Consider the following 7811-nt stretch of genomic DNA (forward strand, 5'->3'; position numbering starts at 1 on the left):
TATATATATATATATATATATATATATATAATTTTTTTTATTTAACTTTTGTTTTCTTTCCTACATATTTTATGATTGTACTGTACAGTTGTTTTTAGACCAGCCTCTTTAGATAAATTAGATTTGTGGAGTGAAGACAAGCCTGGATGTATGTCCATCTGACAGCCCTGGAGAGACAATCAGTTTTTGAAAATGGGGCTAAAGCAGAAACATGAGGTGAGCAAAACTGGTTAAAGAGTAGTAAAAGATGGAGAGAAAGAAAAAAATCATACTGAGGAAAAGACATCTGGTGGAGGTGTTGGAGGCCACAGAGAGGAAGCCAAATGCACATATTCATAAGTGCATTCCTTTGAGAATTTCTAATGAGCTAAAGTGGAGATGAGTGTGGGTGTGATCAGGGCTGAGAGCAGATGTAGACCGGAACGGTTTAAACTTCTGCACAAAGTTGTCCCAGAGATGCAACATCATGTAATTCACAGAGAAGCTGCATTTGTCACAAAAGACTTATGAGGTTGAAATGTTTCTTACAGAGCCACGGAAACACTCGACTACGCCCCTCCATCCCCTCTCGACCCTTCGCTCCGTCATGGATCAGAGAACAAGAATGTCCCAACATGCTTTACAAGCAACACACGTGCAGCGTGTCACCGCGTGTCGATGTGACTTTACGGCTGCTGCCTCATAGAAAAATGTGTTTGTGAGCATCCAGAAAACAGTCAGACAGTTTTGTGGACCTACATGTGCTGAAAGTGATTGAATATATCCAACATGACAAAATCGTGTTCAACAATCGTGTGAATGCTGATTCAGCATTGCTATTGTTCTTCCGGTTATGATTTATACCTTTATTTCTGTACTTTTATTTATTTATTTATTTATTTATGCAATTTGCCTTCTTGTTGGGCTGTTTTAGCAATTCTTGTAACAAAACCTTCAACTCATTCAGGAGATGACCTATGACCTTTGGATTTTAGCAATGCTATATTTTCCAAACGTCTACTTTTAATTACATTTATTTTTTTAAAGTATTTTCCACATTATCTTGTTGATCCCTTTGGAAATAATGTCTTTTTAAATATTTGCTTTAGTATGCTTGCTCTACTTTTGTCTTCTTAAGCTTATTTTAGCTTTTAACTAGCTAATGCTACTTTTAGCTAGCCTTTAATTACATATAGTTCACATCTACACTTTAGTTTTTTTAAGCTTTTAGCTCAATATTTGCTGCTTTTAACTAGCTTTGATAGTGTTAGATTTTAGCTTGTGTTTTGTTACTTTTGGATAGTTATTTGTTACTTTTAGTATATAATTTTGCTATTTTTGATTTTACTTAGTTTAACTTTTTTTTTTTAGACCTTAAGTAGCATCAATAAATTTCAGCAGTCATTCAGCACTCACACTGCAGTTAGATTAACCCGTTTTGCTTCTCTTAAGTATGCTTTTTGTTTTGTCTTATTGTTGTATTTAGCCTTTTTGCAAGTTTTAAAAAATATTTTAGTAAACTAAATGTCATACAAAACTATGTGAGATCATCAAACAGGCCGTAAGCCATAAAGACCCGTGTCTGCAGAGACTGCAGTGGCTTTGTGCCTGTGCTTAAGGCCGACCACCACAAGTCTGTGAAGTGGGCCCTTCATTAAATGGCTGAAGCGCTGCACCTCTCAAGGCCACTGTTGGCTCTAAGTACATTTTCAACCATGATGTCCACGTTTTACAACCAAAGCAATTTGTTCAAAAGCATTTTAAACAAGGTCACAGCCATAAAACAGGCTGATTAGCTTCCTGAACCACAGGTTGAAGGAGCTAAAATGTCTCAAAACTCAAGTTAATTACGTAACATGACTGTGATCTACTATAAAAACAGTTGATTTAGCAAAATTAATTTATTTAATTGAAAGAAACATCCAAGGAAACATTGTTAAGCTATTTCAATTAAAACAACAACAACAAAAAAGTTTAAGCTAACATCAAATGTGCGATGGATGGAAATTACAGCCGATGTGGTTCTTTGAAGTGAAACTTTTAAACTCTAACATGCAGACTTCGACCCTCTCGCGCAGCACAAAGTGTCACTGCCTTGCATCTCTGATAACCCCAGAGCCTCATTAGTCCAAAGCTGGCCCGATCCATACAGCTCTATTAAAACATAATACTCATTACGCTCTGCGTATGTCTGGTGTTTCTGTTCATCTGTACGAACACATGGGACTGACCTCCTGCGCTTCTCACACATGACCTCTTGTTCTCTCGGCCCCTCGCTTCCCATTGGTCCTAAACTCTGCTGACCTCGCCTCTGTCTCCATGGACGCCAGAGGATTCAGGAAGCGGCCCTGCAATTCTTGTGGACCTAAGCAGGTTGTGAAACTGTGGCTTTCAGGGGACAGGAGGCTTTTAAAAGTTTCTCATGGGGCAGAGTTTGCTCACATTTATAAAACAATCTGGCGGTGATGCATGCTTTTTAACCAGGTGGACAGAGGCTCAAACAGGTGACAACACAAGCTGCAAACCATAACCTGCCCAGATCATTTTTAACTTGCTTGTTAATCTGTTTCACTAATTGTGTGTGTTTGTATTTATTATTAGTACCGTAACTTTCGGACTATAAGGCGCACTGAAAATCCTTCAATTTTTCTCATAAATAGACAGTGAGCCTTATAGTCTGAAAAATACGGTACACAGGCAACAATTTTCAGTACTATCAGTTTATTGCAGCTTTTGACTTTTGGACATTGTAGCCAAATATGATTTCAATAAAGCCTGTTATATCCTCTAACACCACAAGTCCCAAACATTTAATCTTTTAACCCACAAAGCAAAAGCTTAAGGCACTTGTGACCCTGACTATTGCTAAATGAAGTATTCAAATATTGCTAATAATTAGGGATGCACAATATTGGATTTTTGGCCGATATCTGATATGCCGAGATGTTAAAACTTATTTGGCCGATAACCGATACAGATACCATTATCCCCACCCCAGTTCTACTTGCAGAGACTACATAGCTTTCTCTGCTGTGGAATTAAAATACTACATTATTATGCACGGTCTTTGTCAATTTGGCCTTTTACCAAATGCAGATGGCAAAAAGGGGCCGAAAATGATGTAACACTTCAACTTGGATTATATTTAATGTCAAATTTAGTCATGACATTTACTCTCTCTAAAAAAACACTCGAACAGTGCAAATTTGTAAATTCTCACAAGTCTAAACTCAACGGCGCGTGACATCATAACATTGTTCTTGCGCTGCAGGCGTCCTTGTCACTGGATTGTCAACAACAAAAAATGACGCCTTTAATATTGGTGGGTTATTTTGATGGAATGTCCGATATTTAACTTTATCGCTAAGATTGGCCGATACCGATACCATGCCGATAATATCGTGCATCCCTATTAATTAAACAATATGGCAAAGAGCCTCAACAGTTTGTACTTATTTTTGACATTTCTTTGTATCAATTAAATCTAAATATGTTTAACTAATAACTAAAAGTTTATAAAGGTAATTGGATTTATGTAGATTTTTTCAAGACCTCTAACTTGATGTTTTGCATCTCACAAAGGGGTCCTGACTCCAACTTTGTGAATCTTACAGCCGTTCTTTATTTGTTAGGGGGTTAATTACAGATCCTGCTGTAAACTATCCCCCATTTTCACTAATATGTAGAAGAAACATTGTTTGTACCAGTATGAAGGGCATCGTTCAAGCTAAGGGTTCAAAATAATTACAGTACAAAAGCTGTTTTCCAGTTGATTTGATGAGCAATTTCACAGTTTCACTTTGGTTTAAAAGTTTCTCCTCATTTCTGTGCTGACTAATTTAAAATGTGTCACATCTAAAGTCTTGTTAATCTTCTAAACCAGCTCTCGGTGGGCCGGGCCCGCTCAGCCCCCGTCTATTATAGCACGCACACATAATCTAATTTACACACACACACAGCAGAGAGGAGGCCAACAACAGACACCAAGTAAATTTTATGCTTGGATTGGATCTGTCTGTGCCAAGATGCATGGACGCACATCCCCAGAGGCGATGGGGAAAAAGTTTTATGGCAGCGAAGGATCAATCTGTCTTAACTTACAGGGATCTATCTCATGCTCTTCATTTGAAAACACTCGGCAGAAAAATGTGTAGAGCTATCAAATGTCAACAAGCGTTCAGTCTGAGCTGCTGTGGGTGTCCTTCTACCGTAGTGAGGACCGACCCGATGACTGAGTGTGTGTGTTCTCTCCCTGTGAGTGTAAGTGTGGGTGTGTGTGAGAGAAATATGAATTTGTTGGTAAATGTCAAGAAGTTGGCAGCCTAATGGTTGGGCTGACAGATGATCCATAAAGCCATGAAGTGATTGGTGTGTTAGTACAAACTAACAGTCATGGTGAACGTGTGCGCGCTTCTGACTGAACGGTGCAGTTGTGGAGCAACAAATTAGTTTAATTAGAGAAATTACTTTTTAGACAAATTGAGAAAACAATCGAGAATCCCTTTCGGTGCGGCACAGCTTTGAACTGCCACAGTCTCAGAAAGGAGAGGCACAGATAGATCTGGTCACAAGAATCCAACAGATCTCATTAGAAAAGAAGTAAAACTGTCCAAACTACAAAATCAACCAGAAGTGGATGGTCTTTCTTGGTGATGTGTTCTGGGGAAGGTAGTGCTTGAATGTTTGTGAACCCTTTAGAATTGTCTATATTTCTGCATAAATATGACCTGAAGCATCAGATTTTCACAAAAGTCCTAAAAGTAAAGAGAATCCACGTAAACAAATGAGACACAAATATTATACTTTTTTATTTATTGAGAAATGATCCACTATTACATATTTGTGGGTGACAAAAGTATGAACCTTTGCATTCAGTATCTGGTGAGGACCCCCCCCACACACACACACACACACCGGCTCGGAGGAATTTTAGCCCATTCCTCTGTACAGAACAGTTTCACCTCTGGGATGTTGGTGATTTCCTCACATTAACTGCTCACTTCTGGTCCTTCCACAACATCTGGATTGGATTAAGTTCAGGACAAGGAACAGGCCCAAACCATGATACTACCACCGCCATGTTTCACAGATGGGATGAATGCAGTGTTTTTCTTTCTCCAAACCAAAAAGTTCTGTTTTGGTCTCGTCCGTCCACTAAACATTCTTGCAACAGTCTTCTGGCTTGTCCCCGTGATCTTTAGCAAACTGCAGACGAGCAGCCATGTTCTTTTTGGAGAGCACTGTCTTCTCTTACAACCCTGCCATGCACACCATTGTTGTTCAGAGTTCTCCTGATGGTGGACTCATGAACATGAACATCAGTCAATGTGAGAGAGGCCTTCAGTTGTTAGAAGTTCCCCTGGGCTCCTTTGTGACCTCGCTGACTATCACACACCTTGTTCTTGGTGTGATCTTTGTTGGTCCACCACTCCTGGAGAGGGTAACAATGGTCTTTAATATCCTCCATTTGTACACAACCTGTCTGACTGTGGATTGGTGGAGTCCAAACTCTTTAGAGGTGGTTTTGTAACATTTTCCAGCCTGATGAGCATCAACAACTCTTTTTCTGAGGTTCTCAGAAACCTCCTCTGTTCATGCCATGATCCACTTCCACAAACATGCTGTGAAGAGACTTCTTCTTCTTCTTGGGGAGTTTAATGGCGGTTGGCAAAAAACTGTAGGTGTGCATTACCGCCACCACTGGTATGGAGTGTGGTTCATCATGGGATAATTCTATGTGTATGCATGATTAAACTATATATATTTCAAATTCTATTAATCAACTTTGTTTTCTTAAAATATCTAATTATAATTTGTATATGTTTGCTCTCTAAGTTTTGTTGTAGTGCATCTATTATGTTAAGTTTTTCTTTTATCTTTTCAAACTCTCTCTTCTTAAATCTTCGTTCTTGCTCATATTTTTGACATTCCAGTATAAATGAAGAGACTTTGATAGATCCCTGTTCTTTAAGTCAAACAGGGTGCCCACTCACACCTGATCATCATCCCATTGACTGAAAACACCTGACTCTAACTGCACCTTCAAATTAACTGCTGATACTTGAGCTTCACATACTTTTGCTACACAAATATGTAATATTGGATCATTTTCTTCAACAAATAAATGACCAGGTATAATATATTTTGTCTCATTTGTTGAACTGGGTTCTCTATAGCTACTTTTAGGACTTTCATGAACATCTGATGATGTTTTAGGTCATATTTATGCAGAAATATAGAAAATTCACAAACATTCAAGCACCATATCCTGAATATGTAGGTGCTATGGTAGGATGTCCTGTAATGGTCTCTTCCTCTATAACCATGGCTCCTTCATCATCACATAAAAACAGGGTAAATCAACAGTTGTTTAGTCCTGCCTGTTGTTTGATTTCAACAGCCAGGTAAACAATACAGATGTCAGTGAACTGATGTGGCGTCCCTGACGGGAAGCGGACCAGATTACAAATGACCTCCACTCCATCTTTGACTTCCACTGCCAGGTCTGACGCTCATTCACCTGATAATATCTGCTCGTACGGAGGGCTCGGGATTCATTTGGTGTTAGTTTAGTCCGAAGAATCAGCAAATCGCACTGAGAGATCAATTCTCTTTGCGTGTAATGACTATTGATTCTGTAGGAGCAGAGAAACAGAACTGGAGCCGAATATATTTAGATTAAAAAAAAAAATGATTCGGTCTCTCAAACTGCGCTGAGCTTTATTTTATTTATTTAATTTTGCTGCTGTTTGGTGTGAAGGCAGAGGTCTAGAGGTGATTCATTGTCGCACCTGCATGCTTTGTGTAGATAAAGGATGCACAAACTCCTAAACACAGCACAGAGACTATAAAATCACAAGGACAGTGACGTAGTTAAAAAAGTTTTTCTCAGATGACCTAGACGTGGCACAACCAGAGAAAAAGGCGGCCAAGGCAGAGGGGATTTTATTAACATTGCAAATCCGACAAAGTTGAGTATTATATATAAAGGAATGCAATAATTTGCTAATCTCTTAATCCTATAATTTATTCATGGTGGAACAAAGTAAGCATATCAAATATGGTATATGTACAAACTATAATGGCAGCAACCCACCTCAAAACAAATGTTTAACAACAGTCCATAAACATCCAGGAACTGAGGAGTCCAGCTGCTGAAGGTTTTGGAGGAGAAAGTCGTCCCGTTCTTGTCTGATGACGGATTATAGCTCTTAATCACTCCCGAGTTTTCTTTTCTGGATTTTCTGTTTCATGATACACCAAATGTTTTCATTTTGTGAGGGGTCTGGACTGCAGGAAGGCCAGTTCAACACTTTGCTACTGTGGTGCCGTGCCGTATTAATGGATGCAATAATTGGTTTAGCATTGTCTTGCTGAAATAAGCAAGGCCTTCCCTGAAGAAGATGAAGTTATCCGTAGAGCGTACGTTGTTTTAAAACACGTATAGACTTTTCTGCATTATCGGTGCCTTTCCAGATGTTCAAGCTACTCATGACATAGGCACTAATGCACCCCCATACCATCAGAGAGTTAGGAACTTTGCGCTAATAACAAATCCTTTGTTGTACAAAGGACATGAAGATTCCCTGATTTAAAAAAACAAACAAATAAATTCAAGTTTCAATTCATCTGACCACAGAACATCATTCCACTTTGTCTCAGTCCGTTTTAAAGGAGCCTTGGCCCAGAGCAGATGGAGGTGATTCTGGATGATGTTCATGTGTGGTTTCTTCTTTGCATGACAGAGGTTTAACCAGCATTTGTGACTGGCGTGCTGAACTGTGTTTAAAGACAATTATCTCTGGGAGAGTCCATGTGCCCTTGCGGTGATG

Source organism: Nematolebias whitei, chromosome 19 (genome assembly GCF_014905685.2).
Source record: "Nematolebias whitei isolate Nwh7 chromosome 19, NemWhi1, whole genome shotgun sequence".
In the NCBI taxonomy this organism is placed as follows: domain Eukaryota; kingdom Metazoa; phylum Chordata; class Actinopteri; order Cyprinodontiformes; family Rivulidae; genus Nematolebias; species Nematolebias whitei.